This window comes from Bombus affinis, chromosome 2 (genome assembly GCF_024516045.1).
Source record: "Bombus affinis isolate iyBomAffi1 chromosome 2, iyBomAffi1.2, whole genome shotgun sequence".
NCBI classification, from domain to species: Eukaryota; Metazoa; Arthropoda; class Insecta; order Hymenoptera; family Apidae; genus Bombus; species Bombus affinis.
Window position 1 is genome coordinate 2,853,019 of NC_066345.1, and position 27,596 is coordinate 2,880,614.

The 27,596-nt window shown below is 39.2% G+C and overlaps 2 long non-coding RNA genes across 2 annotated transcripts; one reads left to right on the plus strand and one right to left on the minus strand.

Annotated features, from left to right (window-relative positions):
• Nucleotides 1-1,782: 1,782 nt before the first annotated feature.
• Nucleotides 1,783-3,981, minus strand: LOC126913807 (uncharacterized). Its single transcript, XR_007709392.1, has 4 exons — nt 3,833-3,981; nt 3,354-3,677; nt 2,778-3,137; nt 1,783-2,723 (listed from the first exon to the last, which is right to left on the minus strand). It is a non-coding gene; the product is annotated as an uncharacterized LOC126913807 (long non-coding RNA).
• Nucleotides 3,982-4,172: 191 nt separating this feature from the next.
• On the plus strand, nt 4,173-5,778 carry LOC126913827 (uncharacterized). The gene is made up of 4 exons (XR_007709420.1): nt 4,173-4,321; nt 4,399-4,601; nt 4,710-5,238; nt 5,353-5,778. It is a non-coding gene; the product is annotated as an uncharacterized LOC126913827 (long non-coding RNA).
• The last annotated feature ends 21,818 nt before the right edge of the window (nt 5,779-27,596 follow it).

The following is a 27,596-nucleotide window of genomic DNA, read 5'->3' on the forward strand; positions in this document are numbered from 1 at the left end:
TACTTTTGCCTGTACCACCCTACAATCAGAATTCAGCGTTTATTCTGGAAGAAAATCATGTAAAAAAAAAATATGTAAAAAATCTGGAATTAATAAACAAAGATTTAAAAAAATCAACAATTAAACAAGGGATTGAGATGACCAATCCCGCTCACGCTGCGAACTTCGAACGCGGAAGAGTCGAGCCGTGGCCATGATGGGTGATTCCAGGAATCGGTCGCGTATGGCAGGATCTGCCATGCTTTACCGATCCCAGCCGCGCCGATTTCCGTCAACAGGCACAGTAACGGAGATATTTGGAACAGAAGCAGCCGCATATTCGTCTATCTGAAATTAAAGAGATGATTTCATGTAGAAGATACAAATTCGTTCCCTGATATTGAAATGCCGAACACGAGGAAAATGAGACATGCAAATGACAAAGTCGATGATCAATAGGAAGATAACATAAACAATTGTAGATTGCAAGGAAAATTTTGAAAAATGATACGTGTTCTAATAATAGAATATAAATAATAAAAAGGAGAATGTAATTGCCATTCTTCTATGTATTTTAATTTATGAGACGTAACTTCTGAATGACCTGTAATGCCCGTTTCCGCGGCATTATGCGCCGAGTTCCGGAATACGCGTAGACCCGGTAGCGCGATTGTTCACTCGATTACATTTACCATAGCGAAATCGAACTAGAATTCGACTCGACACGCGTACGCGCGCAACCACTGAAAGTTCAACGCACCAGTACCGTCAGACGATTCGAAACTTGTGAATCATCTGCTAACGATACGTATCCACCGTCAAAATTTTTCATTGCAATAATTTTTCATAACGTTGCAACGATCGCTATATTTTCAATATACATGTATGATCGTAATAAAGAGTGTTTACTCTTCTTAGACTGTTATTTGTACAACATTATACGGAAATGTATGTTTTACGTGATATGGCTTCTCTCGACGCGTGGATCCATTGGGAAAACTGCTATATTTATGGTAACTTAATCGTTACAATAACATGAGAACACGTAAAACCGACTCAAAGTTGTAAAAACATGCTTGATACAACTCAAGTGTATTATATACGTTTGAAGCATCACCGCCCATTACTACACCATCAACATCAATCATGTTCTACACCACGGTCATTCTTCTGCAAAAAACGATAATTAAAAGAGAAAGAGAAAGAAGAATTACTGCACAAACTTCGACAACCATGGGACTTCCGTATACATATACAACAATGAGATCACCGTGAAATTGTCTTATCTTGTTCTTTTAATCGCGAAAAATCTGTCCGTAAGTTCGTGGACCGTGTCGAACAGAACGCTATATACGAGGTAGAACGGGTTTTTGTCCGACTGTTGCACGGTTAAGAGCACGACGAGCAACATTGTTCGTGGCGATATAATGAAAGTAAAAAAATGCAACGAGGAAACAAAGGATAGAACGTCTAGACATAGCGGAACAAATCTTCGGCAGGAAGATCTTCTCCGTTAACATCGACTCCGCACAGTTACGCTCGCTCTTTTACAGTTAGCCTCGCGGACCTGTCTTAATTTGTAACTACGTTTCGGGACATCCTCAACACGTTCCCCAACGCGTAGGTTTCATACGACAAATTCAATGTCATAGTGGTTTAAGTCGTAATTCCGAATGTTTGAATTCATTTTTACTCTAAAACATATCTTCCCTTTGGTTTCAGAACCGATTAAGTCGTAACTTTATTCTCTACCATTTCTGTTTCCACGGTTTGAACAGATGTAATCTATTTTTACGGTAATAAACACAGAAGATTATTTGATGAAAACTGGCAATGGCCTAACTTACACCACTATGATTCTCAACCCTGTTTTCCAAATTGTGTTATATAATATTTTATGAAATGTTGGTGCCATACAGGATGAAACGATCTTAGGCGAATCAAACATCTTATTTTCCCTTACGCCATTCAAATTATAAAATATGCAAACTTTTTAACATTTAACTCCGCTGTCTCATTATGTCGATTCCGTCAACTGTACGTATGCTGATGAACAGTAGTTAATTGTCGGTTTCACGATGGGATTTCGAAGAGGAAATTGGATAACGGATAGGTGAGGGGCTCTGAAGTAGGATAAGAACGTAATTGTAACTCGACTTTTGATGATTTATTGCCTAGCTAGCGGGATCGAGAGCGTGACTGGTGATGTAAGATACTGAGGAAAGTTAATTAAACTTAGCTTCATTACGTAGAGTAAATAAGATGTTTGATTGCAGTAGAAATTGTCACATATTTGATAAATGTTAGATTTCTATATATAAGAAAAATGTATAAAAGATATGTAAGAGTATAAGACTATTTCTAAGAAAGGTAAATTATGGGTTTTTCATCAAATGTTTGAATCAACTTTGTTAAAGCATTCCCTAATTTAACCATTTAGATGTTAACTATCGAGAAACCAGTCCAGTGTGTCGTATATCTCATCATTTACATAGGAACAAAATCTCCACGTTCAGGCTGTACAGTTAATTGAAATTAAAGGCAAACACTGTAACTCTGGCACAACTGTCCTTATTTTCGCAACTAATTACCATTTGTCCCATTTCATTAAAACTTTTTAACAGCCGGTAAATAAATTGATGGAATTTCCTCGGTTCAATTTATGAGTGATGAAAATCAAAATTACTTAAAAGTACCATTCCTCGATATCTCCAAAAATATGTCATTTCTAACCGTATAATAATCTATAAGCAGAGAAATGTCAATGAAAATTTAAGACGAAAAAGAGGTAAATTTACCTGAATTCCAGAGCGCGGCCGGCTTTCAAATGTCGTTGACTGTTCAGAGTTACCACGCTTACTACGGTCCGTGAACTACGGCTTGCCGGTTTACCCCGGCTTCGTATCTGCATACCGTGTGCTGTTGTCGCCGCTAAAACACGCTCACCCCTCTACTCGCGGACTTAACTACCGTTCTCAATTGGTCGCTGTTTTTAACTGTAGTTCTTGTTCCGAAAGATAGGTAAATGGCTTCCTCTATGATCTACGAGCCAACACAATCAAAGATGATCGTTTAAAGTAGCTTATAGGAACAGGCAGACTACGGGCACATTTACGCTCCGATCGTGTGTAGAACGCTAAAAGGTAGAATTCTGAAAACTGTAGAACAAACGAGCGATAGTATTGCTAAAAAGACAAGTTAAGAGTACATAAATATGTAGTAAGAGGAAAGAAAAGATCTTCAACTGACAAACAAGTAATTGTGTCTATCATCATTTCGTCAATGCGGTTAAGGATAGTTATATACATTTATACATTACATTCTAAGAGTTACAGTTGCATGAAACAAAGGAGAAAGTGATGGGAGCAACTTACCTGCTCATTTATCCTCTGCACGTTCGGAGATGCGCATTAACATTATCATAATCGCTCAGTTGAATTATGCTTGTATTAGTATGTTTTATCTTCTTCGTTAATACATAAGAAGTACTTCAATATCGAATCCAAATCTGTGAAATCTAAGTTATATATAAATATATATACTTTCAATGTGATTATCAATAGTTTAGTTTATTTAATTCAACATATGTATATTTTCATGAAAACAAAAGTACGTCAAATTTTAACGAGCAATAGCTTTCGTTTTACATCACTATACGGTAATTTGCAGGATGCAAAAAGAAAAATAGAGAGTCTGATCTGAAAATAGAATGATCTTGAATAAATTGTAAAGGACATAATAGCGCTGTCATGCGCTATGGTGCATAAACTAGGGTAGAATTAAAAGCGTAGTAGAATGTAGATCGTTAACAAATAAAAATTAATCTAGGTGTTATTAAAGAAATTTGTTTCACCTTTTAAACTTTTTGATGATTGGTTTACTTTGAATATTTTGCATATTTTTGCATATCATGAGCATTTTGTACATTTCCATACATTCAAATTTTCTATGAATATAAAATGATCCGCACTCTACTTCATAGTATACTCTATACGTTTAAAATGCTCCATTAGAAGCTTAAATCTATCAAAATACAGCTCCTAAGGAAATGTGAACTTTCACATGAACACATAATATCGATTTTCTGATTGAAACGTATAGACAGATATATACTAGCATAAGCCACCTTCGGCATTTGACTGCATGGTGCAGCACTACTCTCTCTGGGATATCCTAGCCACTTTCGGCATTTGGCCGTATGGTGCAGCACTAGCTCTGTAACATAGAAAACCATAGGCGTCAGTTCTTCTTATTTCCTCTCTCATATATGTTTACTTTAATGTCACTTATTCAGGCGCTTGATATATTGTCGGAATGAAATTTTAGTAATGTGCAAGTAATTGTGAGTAGATTAATAAAGTATAATAAGATATTAGATTCATGCACATAGTTTCAAGTGACATCAATCTTTATGTCTAGTATATACATGTGTATTGATCTATAAGTCAGTGTTAAAATAACAAACAAACCAGCAGAAGAAGGAAAGAAGATTTCCTTCGGTTTTGCAAAATCTATTAAGAAATCTATTAAGAAAAAATGCTATTCCACAAGAAAAAAAGAAAGTTGATTACATTGAATGCCTTAATGAAAAAGGTATTAAAGTAATAGGGTGAGTTCAAAAAGTAAAATTTATAATCAAGAAACATATAACCTCAACCTAACCTATAAAAATCACCAATAGCGGAATATATATATTTGAAAACAATTTTTTATTTCAATGAGGAAGAAAGAAAAGATGAATCTCTAATTATTCCATTACTAGGTTCAAAAACCTGGCATGATAGAATTGTTAATAAAATAGATGCAGACATTTTCCTTCCGAAGGCAGATAAGGAAAAGGTAGGAGACGCTAGTGTTAACGAGGCAAAATCAAAGCTATCTAATGGAAAAACATCGCCAATAATATCAATAAAGAAAGAGCCAGTTGAAGATAGTGAAAATAAAGTTGTTACTTTAGAAGAGCAAGCGGCGGAAGAAATCATTGAGGAACTTAAGTCAAAGAATGAACATGAAACTAAAACAAATGATTTAACTTTACCTTTAGTAGAAGATGAATCATTAAGAGGCAAAGAACAGGTACGTTATCAACATATTGATGTGCAATGCACAGATGTATTACATTTGCATATTATAAATATTGTTTTTTATTCTTCAGTCTACGTTACAAGATTATGAAAAAATTCCTATTGATGCTTTTGGTGTAGCAATGTTACAGGGAATGGGATGGCAACCAGGAAAGGGAATTGGTTGAAATGAAAAGTATGAATTTTATTCTAGATTAAATTAATTATATGTGTTTAATACATCACTTATTGGAAAGTAAACAGAGAACATCATTTTTTATTTCACAATCGTTTATTCTAACTATTACAGATTAGTAGCAGCTGTCATACCAGAATTACGACCAAAAGGTATGGGTCTTGGAGCAGACAAAGTAGCATTGCAGAAGAAAAATACAGATTCCAAAAAAGAAGAGGAAGAAGTTAAAATCGAGAAAGGAACATTTGTGAAAATTATAGCTGGAAAACAAGGTAATAATTATGGTCAAATAGAAGGATTCGATGATGATGCAGGAAGGCTCATAATAAACCTAGCTCTTGGTGGAAATATAATATCTGTAAATGAATTTATGGTACAGCCAGTGACTAAATCAGAATATTCTAAGAACTCAAAAGTTCTAAGTTAGTATGAAGTGTTAGTTTTTCATTAAGGGACTTTTAAGAAAATAAATTTGAATTGACATACACATATAAAGACATAATCAGACATGTAGAAAAACTAATTCAAGAGTACCTGTAAGTGTGTTGTTGCATGCAATTTTTTAAAGGTCCCTTCTAATTTTATATAAAATATGATAAATGTAGATCGGTCCGTCGTGTCCAGTAGTTGGGTGACTAGTGGGTTGTGGTGGTTGTTGACTCTTGTGTCATATCTGCTTCTGGACTTGTGTATTTCATCTTTGACTGTAGGTATCTTGAGGTCACGGTGGATTGTTTCGTTGGTAAGATACCAGGGTGCATTTGATAGGGATCTTAGCGTTTTCGATTGGAAGCGTTGGAGTATTTCAATGTTGGAATTACTTGCTGTTCCCCATAGTTGGATTCCGTAGGTCCAGACAGGTTTTATTACGGCCTTGTAGAGGGTTATTTTGTTCTGTATGTTTAGCTTGGAGCGTCGGCCCGTGAGCCAATAGAATTTTCTTAGTTTTTCCTTTAGTTGCTTTGTTTTTTCTGAGATATGTTTTTTCCAAGTTAGCCTCCTGTCCAGGGTCATGCCCAGGTATCTTACGGAGTCCTTGCTTGGGATTATTGTGTTGTTAATGGTGACCTGGGGGCAGGTTTGTTTTCGGAGCGTGAAGGTTACATGAGAGGATTTTTTTCGTTTATTTTGAAGCCTCATTTTTCGAACCACTTTTCCATGGAGTCGAGACTTCGCTGGAGAGTGGATGAGGCAATTGCCGGGTCTGCGTGGGTAGCTAATAGTGCTGTGTCGTCGGCAAATGTTGCTATTGTTACCTCGTTTGATATAGGTAAGTCGGCAGTGTAGATGGAGAACAGTAGGGGTCCGAGGACACTACCTTGGGGTATGTCGGATTCTATTGGGAATGTTGCGGAAGTGGCGCCTAGGCATTTAACTATGAATTGTCTGTTGGTTAGGTAGGATTTTAAGATGGTGTAGTATGGGTGGGGTAGGATCTTTTTAAGCTTGTAGAGTAGCCCTTCATGCCATACTTTGTCGAATGCCTGTTGGATGTCTAGGAATACCGCTGAGCAGTATTTTTTCTTTTCAAGGGTTTGGCTGATCATGTGGGTTATGTGGTGGATTTGCTCTACTGTTGAGTGTTGTTTTCGGAAGCCGAATTGGTGATCTGGGAGTGTTTTCAATTCTTCTAGGAGTGGAAGGAGACGATTCGTGAGCATCCTCTCGAATAGTTTAGACAGTGTAGGTAAAAGACTGATTGGGCGATAGGAGCTGGTTTCATATATTGGTTTACCGGGTTTAGGGATGAGGGTGATCAGTGAGATTTTCCACGCCTGAGGAAAGTATTCAAGGCGGAAGATAGCGTTAAAGATTGATGCGATGAGTGCAATCCCTTTTATGGGAAGTTCCTTGATTGCTTTATTGTCTATTAGGTCGTGACCTGCTGCTTTCTTGGGGTTTAGGCGACTGATTGCTTCTATGATCTCTGAAGAAGTGAAGGGTTCAATAGGAGGGGACATTTGGAAGGGAGTGTGCAGATATTCGGTAACGTCCGCTGCAGCTATGGAGGAATGGGGTTGGAATACTTCAGTCAAGTGTTTGGCAAATAGGTTGGCTTTTTCTATAGGGCTACGCGCCCATCCACCCTGCGGACGGCGGATTGGAGGTATTATTTGTGGGAGGCGCGTGAGTTTCCTGGAGGCCTTCCATAGTGAGTAGTTGGAGTCGGCTGTGGGGGACGAGCTGACGAGATATTTGTGAAAACGGTCATTATTGTAGATTTTTATAGTTTTGGATAATTTTCTAGTTGCGTTGTTTAGTTTGCGTTTGTCCTCCGGTGTTCTATGGGTCTGCCATATCCTTCTTAGTCTACGTTTTTCTGCTATTTTTTTAAATATGTACTGGGGGTATTCGTGATTGCCGATGGACGTTTTTGCCGGTGTGGAGAAGCGGATAGCGTTTATTATGCTCGTGTTTAAGTATTCCGTGGCTGCTTCGATTTCTTCATTGGTTTTTAGTGAAGTTGAGGCTGAAGTTGTGTGTGTAAAGACTTCTCTAAAGAGCTGCCAGTTGGTGTGTTGGTTATGTATGGAGCCATTAGGTGTATTCTCGATGATAGTTGAACTGACTGTTACTATCACGGGGGAATGATCAGAGGAGAGATCAGCCGAGGAATTGATTTGGACGTGTCTTGACGAGATATTTTTAGTTATGAGGAAATCAAGGAGATCGGGTATTTTGTTTGTGTCGGTGGGCCAGTGTGTAGGTTCGTATGTGGTAAGGTAGTTGAGGTTGTTGGTTATTACGCTGTTGAGGAGGTTTTTGCCTCTTACTGTAACCAGTCTGCTGCCCCATTGGGTGTGTTTGGCGTTGTAGTCTCCTCCAGCTATGAATCTATTGCCCAGGGTGTCCAGGAAGTCGTCAAAGTCTTCTTTGGCGATGGAGTGTCTGGGAGGGCAGTATACAGCTGAAGTGGTGATTGTACCATGACAGTCTTCTATTGCTACGTTTGTTGCTTGGAGGTAGTCTTTCTGGAATGGTGGAAGTTCGTAGTGCTTAATGTTTGATTCGATTATGATTCCGGTGCCGCCGTGGGCCTTTCCGCTGGGGTGTTGGGTGTGGTAGAAGTTGTAGCCGTGTATTTTGAGGTAGTTTTTATCGGTGAAGTGGGTTTCGGATATGAGCATCACATCGATTTGCTGTTGTTTTAAGAATAGTTCTAGTTCAAATTTGTGCTGAGCTAGACCGTTGGCGTTCCGCAAAGCTATGCGTCTTGGTTTTATTTTGCTTCTGTGCGTATGAATTTGTCCATGAAGAGTGTGAGTAGTGACAGCAAGTTGTTAATTTGCTCAGTTTGCTTCTCGATAAGTTTTTCGAGTCTGGTGAAGTTGTTTGTGTTTTGTGGGGTGGGAATTCTATTTTCTGTGTGTACACTGTGGGTTTTCGAGTTGTTTACGTTTCCTTGTGTTGCCTGCGCGTGGGATACTGATGGTGAGGTGAGCTTTGGGGTCTAGGTTCTTGTATGGTTATGTCCTTGGGTCTCAGTTTTGGATACTTAATATTATGTAGTGTTTTATATGCTGAGCATCCTTTGTAGTTCGCAGGATGCTCTCCTTGACAGTGGATGCACTTAGCGGGGGTTTCGGGGGATTTAGTGTATTGGTCAGTGGGGTGATTACTTGCACATTTTACGCACCGGAAGTTATGGTTGCAGTATTTCTGCGTGTGGCCGTACCTTTGGCACCTTTTACATTGTATTATTTCTTTCTTTACAAGAGGTGGTTCGAACTTAACTATGGAGTTCATCAGCCGGTTGACGTTGTAAATTTCTTTGTTGTTCCCTTTTTGTTTTAAATTTATGAAGAATAGTGATAGTGGGTATCTTGAGATTCTATGTTTAATGTTGCTTATGTTTGTTACCTCATGGCCAAGATTTTGAAGTTTGTACTTTAGTTCATCTAGGTCGACTGAGTGGTGGATGTTGCGTAGCACCACACGAAAAGGTCTTTCTTCTTTGAGCTGATATGTGTGGAATTTAGCGTTTAACGTTTTTAGCAACTTAGTTAACTTTCTACAGGCGTCTGGGTGGGTCAGCAGAATTTTCACGTGGTTGTTGTTAATTTTTAACTTGTAGTCCTCTTTGCTGATGTCTTTTTCAATGGTCCTTATCATTGACTGTATGTCGATTACGTCGTCAATGAATATTGGTGGAGGAGGGGGAATTCTTTGAGTATGGAGATTATTTACCTTCTCGGTTGTATTCATGGAGTTTTCCGTAGACTCCAGTATTGAGAATCTATTGAAGGTGGTCACCTGGCTGGCTGGTGGTTTAGTTTGACTCTTATTCACATTTGTCTTGCTTGGTTCCAGCTTGCGTTTTTTCGAGTGATGGTCGTTTACCAGGATAGATGTGTTGCCCCCTTGCCACGGGGGAGGAAAAACGGCGGTGTTATAATTTAGCTCCGGAGAGCCTGTTTGGAATGATAGAGCCATCATCGAGCTAGTTAATTCAGTGTGAAAGAACTAGTCGAGAGGCTGTTAACCCTTAGCTAGGTTTGTTGGATTTGCTTTCGACAGATGAGCGTCACGTGGAGTTTTGTGAATTTCACAGGGCACTGGACACACGTCTCGGCACTCAGCAGCAACTGGATGGTCACGTGCTGTTTTGTGGACTTCGCAGGGCACTGGACACACGTTTGCACGCCTCGGCACTCACCAGCAAACTGTTCATGGTAACGCTGTCGAGGAAAACTATGATGGGTGTGCCTAAGGGCCCGAAATCATCGGATTCGTGGAAAAAAGCCTTCGTTCGGAAAGTGAGGGAAATTGGCGTTACTGTTAATTGGTCAATTTCCATGTTCGTGGTTAGGGAAGGGTGCTAGCCGCCCTAGAACTATCGAAACTCGGCCACGAAGTCATCAATGTCAGCAACATAAGGCATAGAGTCTCGAAAAAACCGTTATCCCTATTTTTTATCGATTTAAAACAGAAACCCAACAATAAGGAAATCTACAACATCAGTCGCCTAATGAACGCTATAGTAAAATTCGAACCACCGCAAATCAAAAAGGAGATAGTGCAATGCAAGAGGTGCCAAAGATACGGGCACACGCAGAAATACTGCAACCATATCTTCCGCTGCGTCAAATGTGCAGGTACACACCCCACCGACCAGTGCAGTAAATCACCGGAAATCCCAGCGAAGTGCATCCACTGTCAAGGTGACCATCCTGCCAACTACAAAGGCTGCTCAGCCTACAAAACACTGTACTCAAACAAGTACCCCAAACTTAGAACAAAAGAGGTAACCTACCAAATACCCAGCTCACCGAAATTCATCTTTACCCCAATCTCCCCAACCAATCAAACACCCAGCCCTACCAAATTCACCACTCCCTCAACCTCCTATGCCCAAGCGGTACAAGGCACTCAAAATATACCAAATAGCCACAGGGATCCTCCTCAAAATAGTGCCCCCAAATCACCTGATACAGACAACGTCTCTAGGCTTGAAAAGCTAATAGAGAAACAATCAGAGCAAATTAACAACTTGCTGTCACTACTCACACTCTTCATGGACAAATTCATACGCACAGAAGCAAAATAAAACCAATGCGAATAGCTCTGCGGAACGCCAACGGTCTAGCTCAGCACAAATTTGAACTAGAACTATTCTTAAAACAACAGCAAATCGATGTGATGCTCATATCCGAAACCCACTTCACCGATAAAAACTACCTCAAAATACACGGCTACAACTTCTACCACACCCAACACCCCAGCGGAAAGGCCCACGGCGGCACCGGAATCATAATCGAATCAAACATTAAGCACTACGAACTTCCACCATTCCAGAAAGACTACCTCCAAGCAACAAACGTAGCAATAGAAGACTGTCATGGTACAATCACCACTTCAGCTGTATACTGCCCTCCCAGACACTCCATCGCCAAAGAAGACTTTGACGACTTCCTGGACACCCTGGGCAATAGATTCATAGCTGGAGGAGACTACAACGCCAAACACACCCAATGGGGCAGCAGACTGGTTACAGTAAGAGGCAAAAACCTCCTCAACAGCGTAATAACCAACAACCTCAACTACCTTACCACATACGAACCTACACACTGGCCCACCGACACAAACAAAATACCCGATCTCCTTGATTTCCTCATAACTAAAAATATCTCGTCAAGACACGTCCAAATCAATTCCTCGGCTGATCTCTCCTCTGATCATTCCCCCGTGATAGTAACAGTCAGTTCAACTATCATCGAGAATACACCTAATGGCTCCATACATAACCAACACACCAACTGGCAGCTCTTTAGAGAAGTCTTTACACACACAACTTCAGCCTCAACTTCACTAAAAACCAATGAAGAAATCGAAGCAGCCACGGAATACTTAAACACGAGCATAATAAACGCTATCCGCTTCTCCACACCGGCAAAAACGTCCATCGGCAATCACGAATACCCCCAGTACATATTTAAAAAAATAGCAGAAAAACGTAGACTAAGAAGGATATGGCAGACCCATAGAACACCGGAGGACAAACGCAAACTAAACAACGCAACTAGAAAATTATCCAAAACTATAAAAAACTACAATAATGACCGTTTTCACAAATATCTCGTCAGCTTGTCCCCCACAGCCGACTCCAACTACTCACTATGGAAGGCCTCCAGGAAACTCACGCGCCTCCCACAAATAATACCTCCAATCCGCCGTCCGCAGGGTGGATGGGCGCGTAGCCCTATAGAAAAAGCCAACCTATTTGCCAAACACTTGACTGAAGTATTCCAACCCCATTCCTCCATAGCTGCAGCGGACGTTACCGAATATCTGCACACTCCCTTCCAAATGTCCCCTCCTATTGAACCCTTCACTTCTTCAGAGATCATAGAAGCAATCAGTCGCCTAAACCCCAAGAAAGCAGCAGGTCACGACCTAATAGACAATAAAGCAATCAAGGAACTTCCCATAAAAAGGAATTGCACTCATCGCATCAATCTTTAACGCTATCTTCCGCCTTGAACACTTTCCACAGGCGTGGAAAATCTCACTGATCACCCTCATCCCTAAACCCGGTAAACCAATATATGAAACCAGCTCCTATCGCCCAATAAGTCTTTTACCTACACTGTCTAAACTATTCGAGAGGATGCTCACGAATCGTCTCCTTCCACTCCTAGAAGAATTGAAAACACTCCCAGATCATCAATTCGGCTTCCGAAAACAACACTCAACAGTAGAGCAAATCCACCGCATAACCCACATGATCAGCCAAACCCTTGAAAAGAAAAAATACTGCTCAGCGGTATTCCTAGACATCCAACAGGCATTCGACAAAGTATGGCATGAAGGGCTACTCTACAAGCTTAAAAAGATCCTACCCCACCCATACTATTCCATCTTAAAATCCTACCTAACCAACAGACAATTCATAGTTAAATGCCTAGGCGCCACTTCCGCAACATTCCCAATAGAATCCGGCATACCCCAAGGTAGTGTCCTCGGACCCCTACTGTTCTCCATCCACACTGCCGACTTACCTATATCAAACGAGGTAACAATAGCAACATTTGCCGACGACACAGCACTATTAGCTACCCACGCAGACCCGGCAATTGCCTCATCCACTCTCCAGCGAAGTCTCGACTCCATGGTAAAGTGGTTCGAAAAATGAGGCTTCAAAATAAACGAAAAAAATCCTCTCATGTAACCTTCACGCTCCGAAAACAAACCTGCCCCCAGGTCACCATTAACAACACAATAATCCCAAGCAAGGACTCCGTAAGATACCTGGGCATGACCCTGGACAGGAGGCTAACTTGGAAAAAACATATCTCAGAAAAAACAATGCAACTAAAGGAAAAACTAAGAAAATTCTATTGGCTCACGGGCTGACGCTCCAAGCTAAACATACAGAACAAAATAACCCTCTACAAGGCCGTAATAAAACCTGTCTGGACCTACGGAATCCAACTATGGGGAACAGCAAGTAATTCCAACATTGAAATACTCCAACGCTTCCAATCGAAAACGCTAAGATCCCTATCAAATGCACCCTGGTATCTTATCAACGAAACAATCCACCGTGACCTCAAGATACCTACAGTCAAAGATGAAATACACAAGTCCAGAAGCAGATATAACACAAAAGTCAACAACCACCACAACCCACTAGTCACCCAACTACTGGACACGACGGACCAGATCCGCAGACTAAAAAGAAAATACCCTCTAGATTAAATCCTTAGTTTCTACTAGAACCAACAATATAAAACTATTATGATCCATGTCATTGTATCACGCCAAATTAAATTAATTACTGAAAATTCTCAACGAGAATTGATCGTAAATATTCTAATAAAAAAAAATCTCTAAAAAATTCGTTGAAAATTCTCATGAAACATCAATTGAAACAATTAAACGCAACAGAGAATGGGTATAATCATATAATTCCTCCCCATTTCAAAATTCATTAATATACATCGATTTTTGTTTTCATATTTGTTTTATGTGTGAAGAATACGTATTTATTGGCATAAAAATATTTTCTGTTTCAATTCCTGGTCATTTTAGATCGAAACTTCCAAATATCGTTGATTAAAAATTTTTTAATTTTTAAAATGAAAGGCACTAATTATAGGACAACAAGTTGTTTCAATTATTTGAACATTCTGCTTCATTCCTACAATAACATATTTTATTTTAAATTAAAACAAGAATCAATACTATTGTGTATAAGTTTAATGGAGTGACACAGGTGATTTGTAGCTAACACTGTAGCTAACATAGTTTCTGCAATATACCCTTTAATCGAGTAGAAATAAGGGGATTTTAGAAATTTCTATTAACCGACAGTATTGTCAACAAGTTTTAACAATGACTGAAGGTTGCAAAATTAAATATAAAATGATTTATTAATAGCATATGCAGTGTTAAATTTGTAAATAAGCAGTTTATCTTTTAAGAATAACAAAGACACCAGAAAATAAAGATAATATTCTAATTATATTGCAAACTAACGAATAATGTAAAGAATTTATTTTTGTTATCTATATCACAGATTTTAGGTAAAATATTAATTTACTTATTACTAGGAGATTGAATTTGAAATATAATTATAATTTATAAGGGACACCTTTAAACTAGCAGATATTTGGTAGCAGTTCTCTAGCCTTTGTACAATATAACACAGTTCGGTTTAATTGAATTTAATCCCTTTGACCAGCCAGTTTCCAATTTCATTTATGGCATAATCTCCTGACAATTTCATACCCTTCAAAAGAAACACGATTTTCTATTATTGTTTTACAATCGCGGAATATGATCAGTGTTTCAATTAAGCTCCACTGTTTTAATTTCCCGTCTACGCACGATGTGGGTACACCGTTTTTTTTTGTTGTTTTTAGATACAAGTGACGAGAAATTATGAAATGATATTTTAAATTTAAACTGATTTCATTCATTGATTTATTGTAGCGACAATGGTAACTTGTTTAAATAAAGATTTTATAAATAAAATATTTAAGGTCTAAAATAATAAATAAACACATGTGAAAACATTAAAGCTGTTATCCTTATTCATGGTCTTGTTGGAACGTGTTTAACGAGCGTAACGTAGGCGTGAAAACGAAAACGTTGAGACTCTTGTGGCGTAAAAAGACTGAATTCCTCATAAAAATACAAGAAACGAGAGAAAACGTGCACATAGTTTATTCTCGACCTGGGATACATAAAACAAAAAAAAAAAAAAAGAAAAAGAAAAAGGAACAAAAATTTTTATTGGTTATTTACCGAAACTCATTGTATCATTTTTATTACTCTATATAAAACGTAGAATCATATACTGACGAATGCTATTTCGAATTTCTAACTTCAGAACGATAATTACATATTTGAAATTACCAATAAGTGGTAGTAGCATTAAAAATATGGAATATTCAACGAGATGAAATATAGGTAAGGTATTTAAAAGAAAAAAGATTGAAACGTTCGATGTAAAACGATGAAATTAAATGATTGGATTTGAAAACTTGATTCGGTTTAATAATTCGATGAAAAAAGTATTCATCCTATGAAAAAAGAATTCATGTTCCTGTCGATATATCAACGACGTGCGCCGTTACTTCCGACTGCTCTGCAATTCAAATGCAATACTCGAATATACATGGCGAAAGAAATGGAAATTGAGCAATTTAAGGGAACGAATTACTCTCGCGTCCACGTAACTTCAAAATGTTTCACGTGTCCGTGTTTGCGAAACGAAATTCGTCGTTGTCCAACTAACACGCTTGCAGATGCTACGTTCGCTTTGTTGCATATAGGGCTTAAATATATGAACAAATAGAACGGCGCAACTGTCACTAGCGTAATTTTTAAAGTGAATTAATGCATAATCTCGTCATCTACGTTTGACCATGATTATGGCAGTGATCATTGTTATATACGAATCTTCGTGCAATATATGTGAAAATTCGTGGTTGTCCAATTAACACGCTTGCTGATGCTACGTTCACTTTGTTGCATATAGGGCTTAAATATATGAACAAATAGTACTGCGCAAGTCTCACTAGCGTAATCTTAACGTGTTAAAGTGAATCAATACATAACTTCGCCATCTACGCTTGACCATGACTACGGCAGTGGTCATTGATATATGTGAAGCTTCGTGGAGTAGATGTGAAAATTCGTCGTTGTCCGGTTAACACGCTTGCAGATGCTCCGTTCACTTTGTTCCATATAGGGCTCAAATATGTGAACAAATAGAATGGAGCAACTGTCATTAGCGTAATTTTAACGCGTTAAAATAAATTAATGTATAATTTCGTCATTTACGTTTGATCTACGTTTTTTCATCTACGTCATCTACGGCACCTACGCGAATCTTATTGATTACGTCTTTGGCAGTGTTCGTTGCTATAAATGAAACTTAATAGTTGTTGAAACCGCTCGAAAGTCGTGTTCCTAAATCATTCCCTCGTCTCGTATCGTGTTCATCAAATGGAAAAGGAGATTGTGTTTTAATGAAATCGCTTGTTACTATCAATCTTGCTGTGTCACTCGCATAGGAGAAGAAAGTGAGGAAGGAGAAAAAAATTAAGGTAAGGTCATCAATGAGCAAAATGTTTAATGTACATTAAAATTGAGTCCGCTGCAACCCTCGTGACTTTTAAAATTCCATACGTATATTGTTATACGTAACATTGCCATATTAAATATATTCGATCAAATATTCAATCTCGTTCCCTGAAAGCTGTTCCTGGATATCTGGTTGGATACTTTACGCACGGAAATACAGAGTGTGAACAGTAACAAACCCTCTATGTAGAGTTTTTGCTTTGCTCTTTTGAACAGGTAGATGACATTTTGCTTCGAAAAACGGATATATGTTCCACGGATATGCACATACAGAGTATGTGTATCGATATACACATTGATATACACCTTTGTACAAAGTGTCAAAAAAGTATTTATCGCGGTTTTTTTTCAAGCCATTCTACACCTTCGATTTGATGAAAATTGGTTAAATAAGTGTAGCGCAAAATTGATCTTGACCACAATTTTCAGTGTCAAATTGTTTTTCTATTGCATCATATAGTGCTCATTAGAAAGGAAAGTTCCGTTCTTTTAGAAAAAATGTTTGCAATTTCATTAATACTTAGACTGATTTTATTCATATTTTAAGGTCAAATATGGAATACAATAACATCAATACTAATATCTACTTTTTTGTGCGAATTACTTTATATTTCAATCTTCCTTGATATGCAGTGACAAGCAAAAGTGTAAACACAGCCCGTTGATTTTATGTAGAAAGCGAATGTCGAAGGTATAATGAGAAAAGAGCATTATTTGACCATTCCACAAAATAATTTACCTAAATAGTAGTTAATTCTATTGGATATAATAAACGTGAAGTAGTACTAGTGGACGAAATACTATGTTGAAACCTTGATTCGACGAGTATAATTAATGTGTAAAACTGTAAACGTGGTTTGAGATGTCCATTTTTGTAAAATGTTTTGTACATTATTAATGTTAATGAAAATTAACTATTACATTTCGTTAATAATAACTTGTAGTTACTGTTACCTAATCTTTACCGATCACTTGAAAAATTAGTTTTTTATATTTATGTGTTTACTTTTTTCGCTCGTCGCAGTACATGTTTAAGTCAGATATGAAATATCTGGCGTATTCCAGCGGCTTTAATTAAATCTAAGATGTTGATATCCTTAATATTGAGAATGTTGTTAGTAAAGTAACTATTTCTATCCAAAAACAAGATATCTTTGAGACAACGTGAATTTTCGTTCCAATTTTCTTAACTTACAAGTATAAAATTTTCATCGCATGATACAATCTATCCTACAAAGTTCTTGCACACGACGAAGCTGAGAACATAGATCTTCTTCAAATATTATTTTTCTCACTGCTTCGTGTGGAATTTCTACTCGACGAGATGTTATTAAACGCTTAAAAGCTTATTATTAAACGATAACATACTTTTTCCTACATGAATGAACATGAAAGACGTCGAGTGAGGAATTAGAACAATTGTGGATGGTTGGAAACTATTATGCTGCGATCTACCATTCGTTTTTGCCTATACATACCACGGAACAAAGGATAATTATCACCGAATTCATCCAGAGCACATTTTCTAAGTTTTACTGTATATGATTACGCCCATTATATTATATTATGTTATTACGATGTTATCTAATTAATTGTTGTCTATTTGTTTTGATACTTATATTAACCATTATTTATAACATAATATACTAAATACAATTAGTATACACAATTAGTATAGGGATTAGTATAAGAAATTTTAAACAGCTTTTTTCAAAAGAACGAATCATTTACGATCCAGGGGTTTTCTGAAACTTTCGTTTCTCGTGATGAGTACTTTATGATGCAATAAAAAATTTTATCTGAAAATTATACTCAAGATCAATTTCATGATCCATTTTCTCTAACAGATCTCCATCTTCCACAGCTATAACAAATAATTTTTTGACACTCTATACATTTAACATCGATTATAATTCTGATAATTGAAACACCGAACATCAATGTGTTTATTCACTACGCCAACACAGATAACAATTAACATTGATATATAATATATATTTGACGATATATATCTGAAAGAATAGAAATTTCATTTAATCGACTATATGACCATACTCGGTTAAGTACCAACAACGACTATCTATCAACCTTATCTTACTTCCTCGAAGATATAGAAAGACTTTAAAAATTTCAGCCATGTGATTTGGTCCTTTAAAATTTAGAAGTAATATAACGATAAAAAACATAGGGTAATCTGAAAGAATTTTTCGCAGAATTTCCTTCCCCTTTGAATTGGCTTTTATACAGAACGACTTTAACCTTTTCAAGGAAATACCTATAGATTGTGACGATCTATGATTTTAAATAGAGAGGTATATCTGAAAAGAGGTGGATGTAAAACGTAGCGTATAAAACGTAGATCAAATCTTTATTCAAGGTGTGGCGGCACTCGACAAGCCGAAAAATCAGCAGTACCCCGGCAGCGACATCTACAGCCCCCAGTGACACTTACAGCGGAACAGGCCTACTATCTACCACAACTATAACTCACAACACGGCCACCTCAAAGGATTTTTCTCTTCGCAGAGAATCAGGTTTTCAAGAACGATCGAATATGTATGCACTTGATTTACACGTGAAGTTGTCATTAAAAATATTGTTGCGTTTAAAAAGATAAATATTGATTTAAATTTAATGAAATTGTTAGTCCAATTGTTTTAAGCTTAAAGATATGTAGGTGTCACATTTATATATTGAAAACCTGGGAGCGGCATTAATTAACAAACCTAGTCACGCGCACACGTACTTCAAAACCATGCTTGAAAATCGATATTCCCTGAAACAATGCATCGTTCTCCGCTACCAATTTATTTTCGCACGAAGAATCAGTCCATTCATCGTTGCCGCCACCATCGCTACTGTAATCTATATTACTCGAATAAATTCTATATCTTGATTGGAAAATCGCATATTTTAACGAACTTTCTGTGTTTTTTTTTTTTTATGATTTTAATTGGCAATTTCCGAAATTGAACTATAGCTTGAGAATAAACCGATAATATTTGAGGGTATATATACATACATCATGTTTTTGATGGGTTTTGTAGTAAAATAATTGTAGAAAAAGCAAACTTTTTAAGAAAAAATTACCATATTCGAGTAATAAATTATAGAAAATTACCAATGTAATTTAAAACTTAAAAAGAAGAATCTATTACACGTAATAAAGCGAAAATTCAATAAAGTGATTACTAACCGTATTACCAGCGACAATCGTGTAACGGCGATTCGTAAATAAGTTAGTCGTCTATTTGGAGAAACGTCGCTGGCAATATCGTCACATTTTAATTACGTCAGCGCTATCAATTGGTCTTGGAAGAAAGTTTTCCATTATGTACTTTTGCCCACGGCGTCGTTCCAACAAATGAGTCCGAGTTTTGAATCGCTTTCTCTTATATCACGAATTTGTAACGGTGCTTCTTCAAACTTTAAACGATTGTAATGAATGCCTTTGCGTACAAAGACTGATACCTGGTTTGACTAGAAGCTTCAGCTAATTAGTGCCCCAGTTAATTTGGATGTTCACTACCACGCCACTTATGAAGTGGCTTCGTGTCCGAGCGGATTTCCCCACGTAAAAAAAAAAGAAAAAGAAAAAGGAAAAAAAAAGAAAAAGAAAAAGGAAAAAAAATAGAAAAAGAGAAAGGAAAAAAAAGAAAAAGAAAAAAAACAGTTAATTTGGATGTTCACTACCACGCCACTTAAGAAGTGGCTTCGTGTCCGAGCGGATTTCCCCCACGTAAAAAAAACAAGAAAAAGAAAAGGAAAAAAAAGAAAAAGAGAAAGGAAAAAAAAGAAAAAGAAAAAGGAAAAAAAATAGAAAAAGAGAAAGGAAAAAAGAGAAAAAGAAAAAAAACAGTTAATTTGGATGTTCACTACCACGCCACTTAAGAAGTGGCTTCGTGTCCGAGCGGATTTCCCCCACGTAAAAAAAAGAAGAAAAAGAAAAGGAAAAAAAAAGAAAAAGAGATAGGAAAAGAAGAAAAAGAAAAAGGAAAAAAAAATAGAAAAAGAGAAAGGAAAAAAAAGAAAAAGAAAAAAAACAGTTAATTTGGATGTTCACTACCACGCCACTTAAGAAGTGGCTTCGTGTCCGAGCGAATTTTCCCCACGTAAAAAAGAAAAAAGAAAAAGAAAAAGAAAAAAAAAGAAAAAGAGAAAGGATAAAAAAAGAAAAAGAAAAAAAATAATTAATTTGGATGTTCACTACCACGTCACTAATGAAGTGTCTTCGTGTCCGAGCGAATTTTCCCCACGTAAAAAAAAAAGAAAAAGAAAAAGGAAAAAAAAAGAAAAAGAGAAAGGAAAAAAAGAAAAAGAAAAAGGGAAAAAAAAGAAATGAGGGTAATGATGCAAATATTTTTTGTAGCCATTATATAGAATTTCGATGGTATAATTAATCAGTATCAACTTACCAGCCCCTGACGGGACGAAAGTGACGAAAATAATTTGCAAACAGATGAGGATTGCAAGTATTTTCGAGTCCTTCATGGTTGTAAAAAATCAGGTAATGTTGTCGCTGTAGAATATGGGAAAATCAGGCGTTTCAATATCAGTTGTGCGGGCACTGGAGTGCGTAGACCAGAAATATCTGCGACAAAAATCAGAATACATTTGTTTTCACATGATTGGATCAATTTTGTGTAGGACTAAGCTGACTGAACCTAACACGGGATAATTGTCCAACTTACGACCTTAACAAGCCCGCTTGATTCCCTATAAGCGCTTGAAATTGATGCTTGTATTCTTTCGAGATTATCAAGCTTTGCCCCCCCCCCCTTAGATCGTGTTTTCTCAAACAGAAAATATTGGAAGCGTACTCGTTGGCAAAACAGTTCACGGATAGTTCGTCCTCTGCTTGGTATTTGTTTCAATACCGTTAACAAATAAATTCATGAAACATAGTGGTATCGCATAAATTGAAAATAAAAGCTTTGCGTATACTTGGGAGTTGAACTTTGGCTATTATACGTATGTTATATATATATATAATACACAATTATATGTACATATATAGAAGATTGCTTAGAATTTGGAGCTTAATAACATATCTCAAAATCATTGACATTAAAGAAGGTGAACCTTACTTGAACGATGAAACGTTTGATCAAATAATGTTCTTCGTTCGATACTAAAGGAAATTGAGAAGAAACATCGAAAATTCGTTAATAAAACGAATTTCTTTGTTTCTGTGAGATAATAAACTTGATATACGTATTGGTTTTTAAAATCAATATATCTAACCAATGGGCACACTTTTAACAAGGGTGATGGAACATACCAAAAATCTTTCAAGATGGTCTTGGCAACGGAAGAGTCGAAAATATGACAATTATAAATGAAAAATTCTAATATTTTACAGCTGACAACGATAAAGAACTCCAGATATTCTCCTAATTAATTTACAACAAATTCGCGTATATGATCGATAGCTGACGTCATTGTGCCCCACAGCCCTTGTAAAACGATAAGAATTTCCTGGAAAAACTTGTAGCCACGAAATGAAAAATATGATAAAACTTCTAACAAGAGTACTGAGACGAGCAACTTTGTACTTACCCTTTCGGAGTAGGGAACGTGATTAAACGTCCGCGAGTTCGAAACTTTTGTAAGTCACTGGCACGGCCGCTGCTTATGGTGGGAATGTAATAGATATGTCGGAGATGAAAGAACACCGGAGCCTCCCCTTTGGAGCGGTGGGAGGACCCCCTTAGCGCTGTAATCCAGATTTCATCATAGCCGCACTAAGAAACTGTTGTAATTCGATCCGACTGTACTTATTCGAAATTTATGATAGTGAGCTCGGGCTCGAGGTGACAACCGGTCGCCGAACGTAGTCGCGGTCAAGGGATGAACGTTTTATCTAACAGAGGCATGAAGTAACTCTATAGCTTTCCTTAAAAGAAATACTTGGGACGGGGCACGACGGTAAACATTTCAACGATTTCTGTCCCGTGGCTCGCCACACGCAGACTTTGTCCTTCGGGTAAGACGATTGCCAGATGCCAACGCATCTTCACAGTATATGTTTAGCTGGGCGAGGACCCGCTACGAATATTAAATTTCAATTACACAAAGTCTCTCAAATAGACAAATGGCCTGTGCCCCGACTACGGGAAGATAAGAGAAATCTATCCTTCCACGAACGACGCTTCTCGCTAGCAACTTTCCCCAAGGACAGCTAATATCTTTCTCTAACCACCAACATGGAAATTGACCAATTAACAGCAACGTCAATTTCCCTCACCCTTCGAGCGAAGACTTTTCTCCGCGAATCCGATGATCTCGTGCCCTTAGGCACACCCATCATAGTTTTCTTCGACAGCGTCACCGCGACGGAGAGTCACTCTCTAGTGCGATCTCATCAGTAATCGACCTGTCTTTCGTATACGAAATAATTGCCCCCGTGCTCTAACATATAGTGTAACTTAGACGCAAACGAAGGGTAAAGTCCAGTATCCGTTGACCGCGGAAACGTTGCCGGAGCCGAGACCATTGTCATAGTGCCGCGAATATCGAAACCTTGCGATTATCTATCGACGCTGTAAATCTCCTTAATTTGTGTCAATAAACTCAACCATTGTTACACCGCACCTATGGCTAATTCCAACGAAGATTCACCGAACACCCCCACCCCCAATCCTGACGTGCGTCCGACATCAGAAGTGGGATTCGAATCGGTTATGACGGTGAACGGAATGAGGGCCATTTTGCGTGGCCTAGTGGAGGAGCTGAATTTGAAGCCGAGTGCGGAACCTACCAAAACTGTGCTACCGGATTTTAACCCCGACATCCCGGGCGCCGATCCAGTCGCATGGTGTACCACTGCTGGTCTGATTATGAAGGACCACCCCCTACAAGACCGTTCGCTAGCCACCGCTTTGAGCAGTGCTCTGAAGGGTTCCGCAGCAAATTGGTTTACGCAGGGAGTGTTCGAAGAAGGCCTCACTTGGCCAGCGTTTACGGAACTTTTTACGACGCGTTTTGGTGGCAAGGATACAGCAACCTCGACACTAATAAAGATACTTAACGAACAACCACAGAAGGGCGAAAACACGGCGGCTTTCGCCGCTCGCGTCCGTTCCCTCATAAAGATGAAGTGGCAACATATAACCTTGCCGGAATTATTCAATGCTATCGCCTTTTATCGAGTGAAGTCAGTCGACCGGCGTATCGAACGAGTGGCACTCGAGAAGGATATCCGGACCGAGGACCAATTTTTAAGCGAAATAAGAGTCTTCGCTCACGAGAAGAGGCCGGCGACAAGCAATACCCGAAACCAAACGACACAAGCTGTCCGACCCCCAGAACAAGTGCCTCTACTGCGGTGCCTTTGGACATAAAATGACGGAGTGCCGCAAGAAGATGCGGGCCGAGAAACGGAAGATACGACGTCCAGAAGGAGGCCGACAAGCTACATCGTCCAAGCCGGTTTGCTTCAAGTGTCAAGCGGAAGGACACATCGCCTCTGACTACCCGCTGCGGAAGGAGAGAGGAGACAGCAACGGCCAGGAACGTCGAGTCGAATCCTGCGTGGTGGAGGCCCCAACCGGTAAATTAAGCCTCCAGGGTGAGTCGTTCCCATTTTGCTTCGATTCTGGGGCCGAATGCTCGTTAATTAAGGAGTCCGTTGCCCCGAAATTTCCCGGCATACGAACGGCCGACGTAGTAGTAATGCGAGGGATAGGGAATGCATGCGTTAAGAGTACGTCGCAGATTTTGTCCACCGTATGCATCAACGGTTTTGCGCTCGAGATAACTTTTCACGTCCTCCCCGATAGCCACTTAAAATACGATATCATGATTGGTCGCGAAATTTTGAGCCAAGGCTTCGACGTACATATTACGCGCGACAGTCTCAATATTTGCAAAACGAAAATAGTTAACGCCTGTAATAGGACCGTCGAAAACGAGATCGATCTCGGTGAAGTAGACACCGAGGTACTTGGTAACGATAAGGGCCGGTTAATTTCCATTCTCGAAAGGTTTAAAAACTCATTCATCACGGGTTTCCCACGTACTCGTGTAACTACGGACCAGCTAGAGATACGACTAATCGACCCTAACGTCACCGTCCAAAGAAGTCCTTACAGACTTAGCGAGGAAGAGCGGAAAACCGTGCGGGAGAGAATTAGCGAACTAATTAAAGCAAACATTATAAGACCTAGTAAGTCACCGTTCGCAAGTCCTATGTTGCTCGTGAAGAAGAAGGACGGCTCGGATAGACTGTGCGTAGACTTCCGAGCGCTAAATAAAAATACGGTTGCGGATCGGTATCCCCTACCCCTTATCGCAGACCAAATTGCGAGATTGCAGAACGCGAAATACTTCATTAGCCTCCAGGCTAATATCCATATGGCCAGCGGGTTCCACCAAATCCCCATACATCCCAATTCAACGGAGTATACCGCGTTCGTTACACCCGACGGACAATATGAGTATGTAACAATGCCGTTCGGATTGAAAAATGCACCGTCCGTTTTTCAGAGGGCCATCTTTAACGCCTTAGGCGACCTTGCGTATTCTTACGTCGTCGTTTATTTAGATGACGTCTTAGTTATTGCCGACTCGATAGATCAAGCTCTAGAAAGGTTGAACACCGTACTAGATACTCTTGTGAAAGCCGGATTTTCGTTCAACTTCGCGAAATGTTCTTTTCTGAAAACAACGGTACTTTACTTGGGATATATAATCCATAACGGAGAAGTTCGCCCCAACCCGGGTAAAATACACGCCTTAAGTTCCTTACCCGCGCCAACGACCGTCACTCAGCTCAGACAATTCATCGGGTTAGCTTCGTATTTCCGTAGGTTCGTCCCTAAATTCTCGCAGATGATGAAACCCCTGTATGCGCTCACCTCAGGTAGCAAAAACATAACATGGTCAGATAGGCACGAGAAAATCAGACAACAGGTAGTTTCCGTCCTGACCGACGCGCCGGTACTAATGATATTCGACCCTAATTACCCAATTGAGCTACATACCGACGCCAGCTCGGAGGGCTACGGAGCGATCTTGATGCATAAAGTCGAAGGTAAAAATAGAGTAATCGAGTACTACAGCAAAAGAACTACCCCCGCGGAATCTAGATATCATTCCTACGAACTAGAAACGTTAGCAGTCGTAAACGCCATCAAGCATTTCCGTCACTACCTACACGGACGAGAATTTCTTGTTGTTACGGATTGCAATTCGCTGAAAGCGTCAAGTAACAAAGCGCATTTGAACGATAGAGTCCACAGGTGGTGGGCTTATTTGCAGACTTTCACCTTCGACATTATGTACCGAGAAGGGAAGAGGATGTCCCACGTAGATTTCTTCTCGCGAAATCCCGTAGACTTAGGCCACCGTAAAATTGATAAAATTGCGGAGAAAGAAATCAACTTGGCCGAAATATCGGAAGACTGGCTACTGGCCGAACAGCGTCGCGACCCGCAAATTATAGAAACTACCCGCAAACTACGAAACGACGAGCTCGCGGAAGATATCGCGAATACCTATGAGTTGCGCTCAGGTATGCTCTATCGCAAAGTGCAGCGGAGGGGTAGAACCCTCTGCTTGCCCATCGTCCCGAGAGGCTTTAGATGGTCCGTTATCAACCATGTGCATCAGTCGATTATGCACTTGGGTTGGGATAAGACGCTCGAGAAGCTGTACGAGTATTACTGGTTCGAAGGAATGGCGAAGTATGTTCGCAAATTCGTAGAGAACTGTCATGCCTGTAGAGTTCGAAGGCAAGCTCGGGTAAGATCCAGGCCGAGCTACATCCTATACCTAAGACCAGCATACCTTGGCATACGGTCCACACGGACATAACGGGCAAGCTAAGCGGTAAAAAGGATTCCAAGGAATATGTCATTGTTTTAGTCGATGCTTTCACGAAGTTTGTACACTTACATCATACCCGTAAGATAGACTCCTTTAACACCATCGAAGCTCTCAAGTCCGCTATATTTTTATTCGGCAGTCCCTGCCGGATAACAGCAGATCAGGGTAGATGTTTTACGGGCAGGGAATTTCAGGAGTTCTGTGAAAGCAAACAAATTAAAGTCCACTTGATAGCGACCGGTGCTAGTAGAGCTAATGGGCAGGTGGAGCGTGTTATGAGTACGTTGGAAAATATGTTCACGGTAGTAGAGACGACCGGTCGATCATGGCAAGACGCGATTGGGGAGATACAATTGGCCCTGAATTGCACCACCAACCGCGTGACTAAAGCGAGCCCACTGGAACTACTAATCGGTAGGACAGCAAGACCGTACGACTTGTTGCTACCTGATAGCGTTGAAGAAAGAGAAATAGATATCTCCGATGTAAGACAACAGGCGACAAAAAATATAGCAATTTTTGCCAAACACGACAAAGAAAGATTCGATAACACCAAAGCTAAAGTGGTTAGGTTTAATGTCGGTGATTTCGTATTGCGCAAAATCGAGGAAAGAAACCAAACCAAGTTAGATCCAAAGTTTAGCGGCCCATTGATAATAGCAGAGATTTTGGAAGGGGATAGATATACTTTAAAGACATTAGATGGCAAACGATCGTATAAATACAGTCATGATAGATTAAGAAAAATGCCGAATAGTTGCGTTCCTGCTGAGTTGGACGTCTGTAGTGATGACAATGGCAGTGACAATGACGATATGACTACACCGATCTCAGAGGATCATTAACACTATGACTATGACATTTAACACAATGTTTCCACACACAAGCCTAGTGCGACCACACACTAGCATTCGATATTTCCACACAAGCCTAGTGCGACCACACACTAGCATTCGATATTTCCACACAAGCCTAGTGCGAATACACACTAGCATTCGGCATTCCCACATAAGCCTAGTGCGACCACACACTAGCATTCGATATTTCCACACAAGCCTAGTGCGAATACACACTAGCATTCGGCATTCCCACATAAGCCTAGTGATACCATACACGCCTATTACATCAATGCACTCGTGTTCAGTGTCTCCATACACTGCACTCGCATTCAGTGTCTCCATACACGCCTATTACATCAATGCACCCGCACCCAGTGTCTCCACACACGCCCAGTGCGGTAATAGGATCCAACAAACTGAGACTCATCCGTGTACGAAATCGAAAATGATCTGTCATGTTATTACGGTCTGACCGGTAACTCACAAGATGCAACTGGCGCTTTGAATACCAATCATAATGCTACTGACTTTTGTGTTTTTTCTTCCCTACTTTATCATTGAACATCCAATCGAAATTTTTGTTGTTAACCTGGGCCC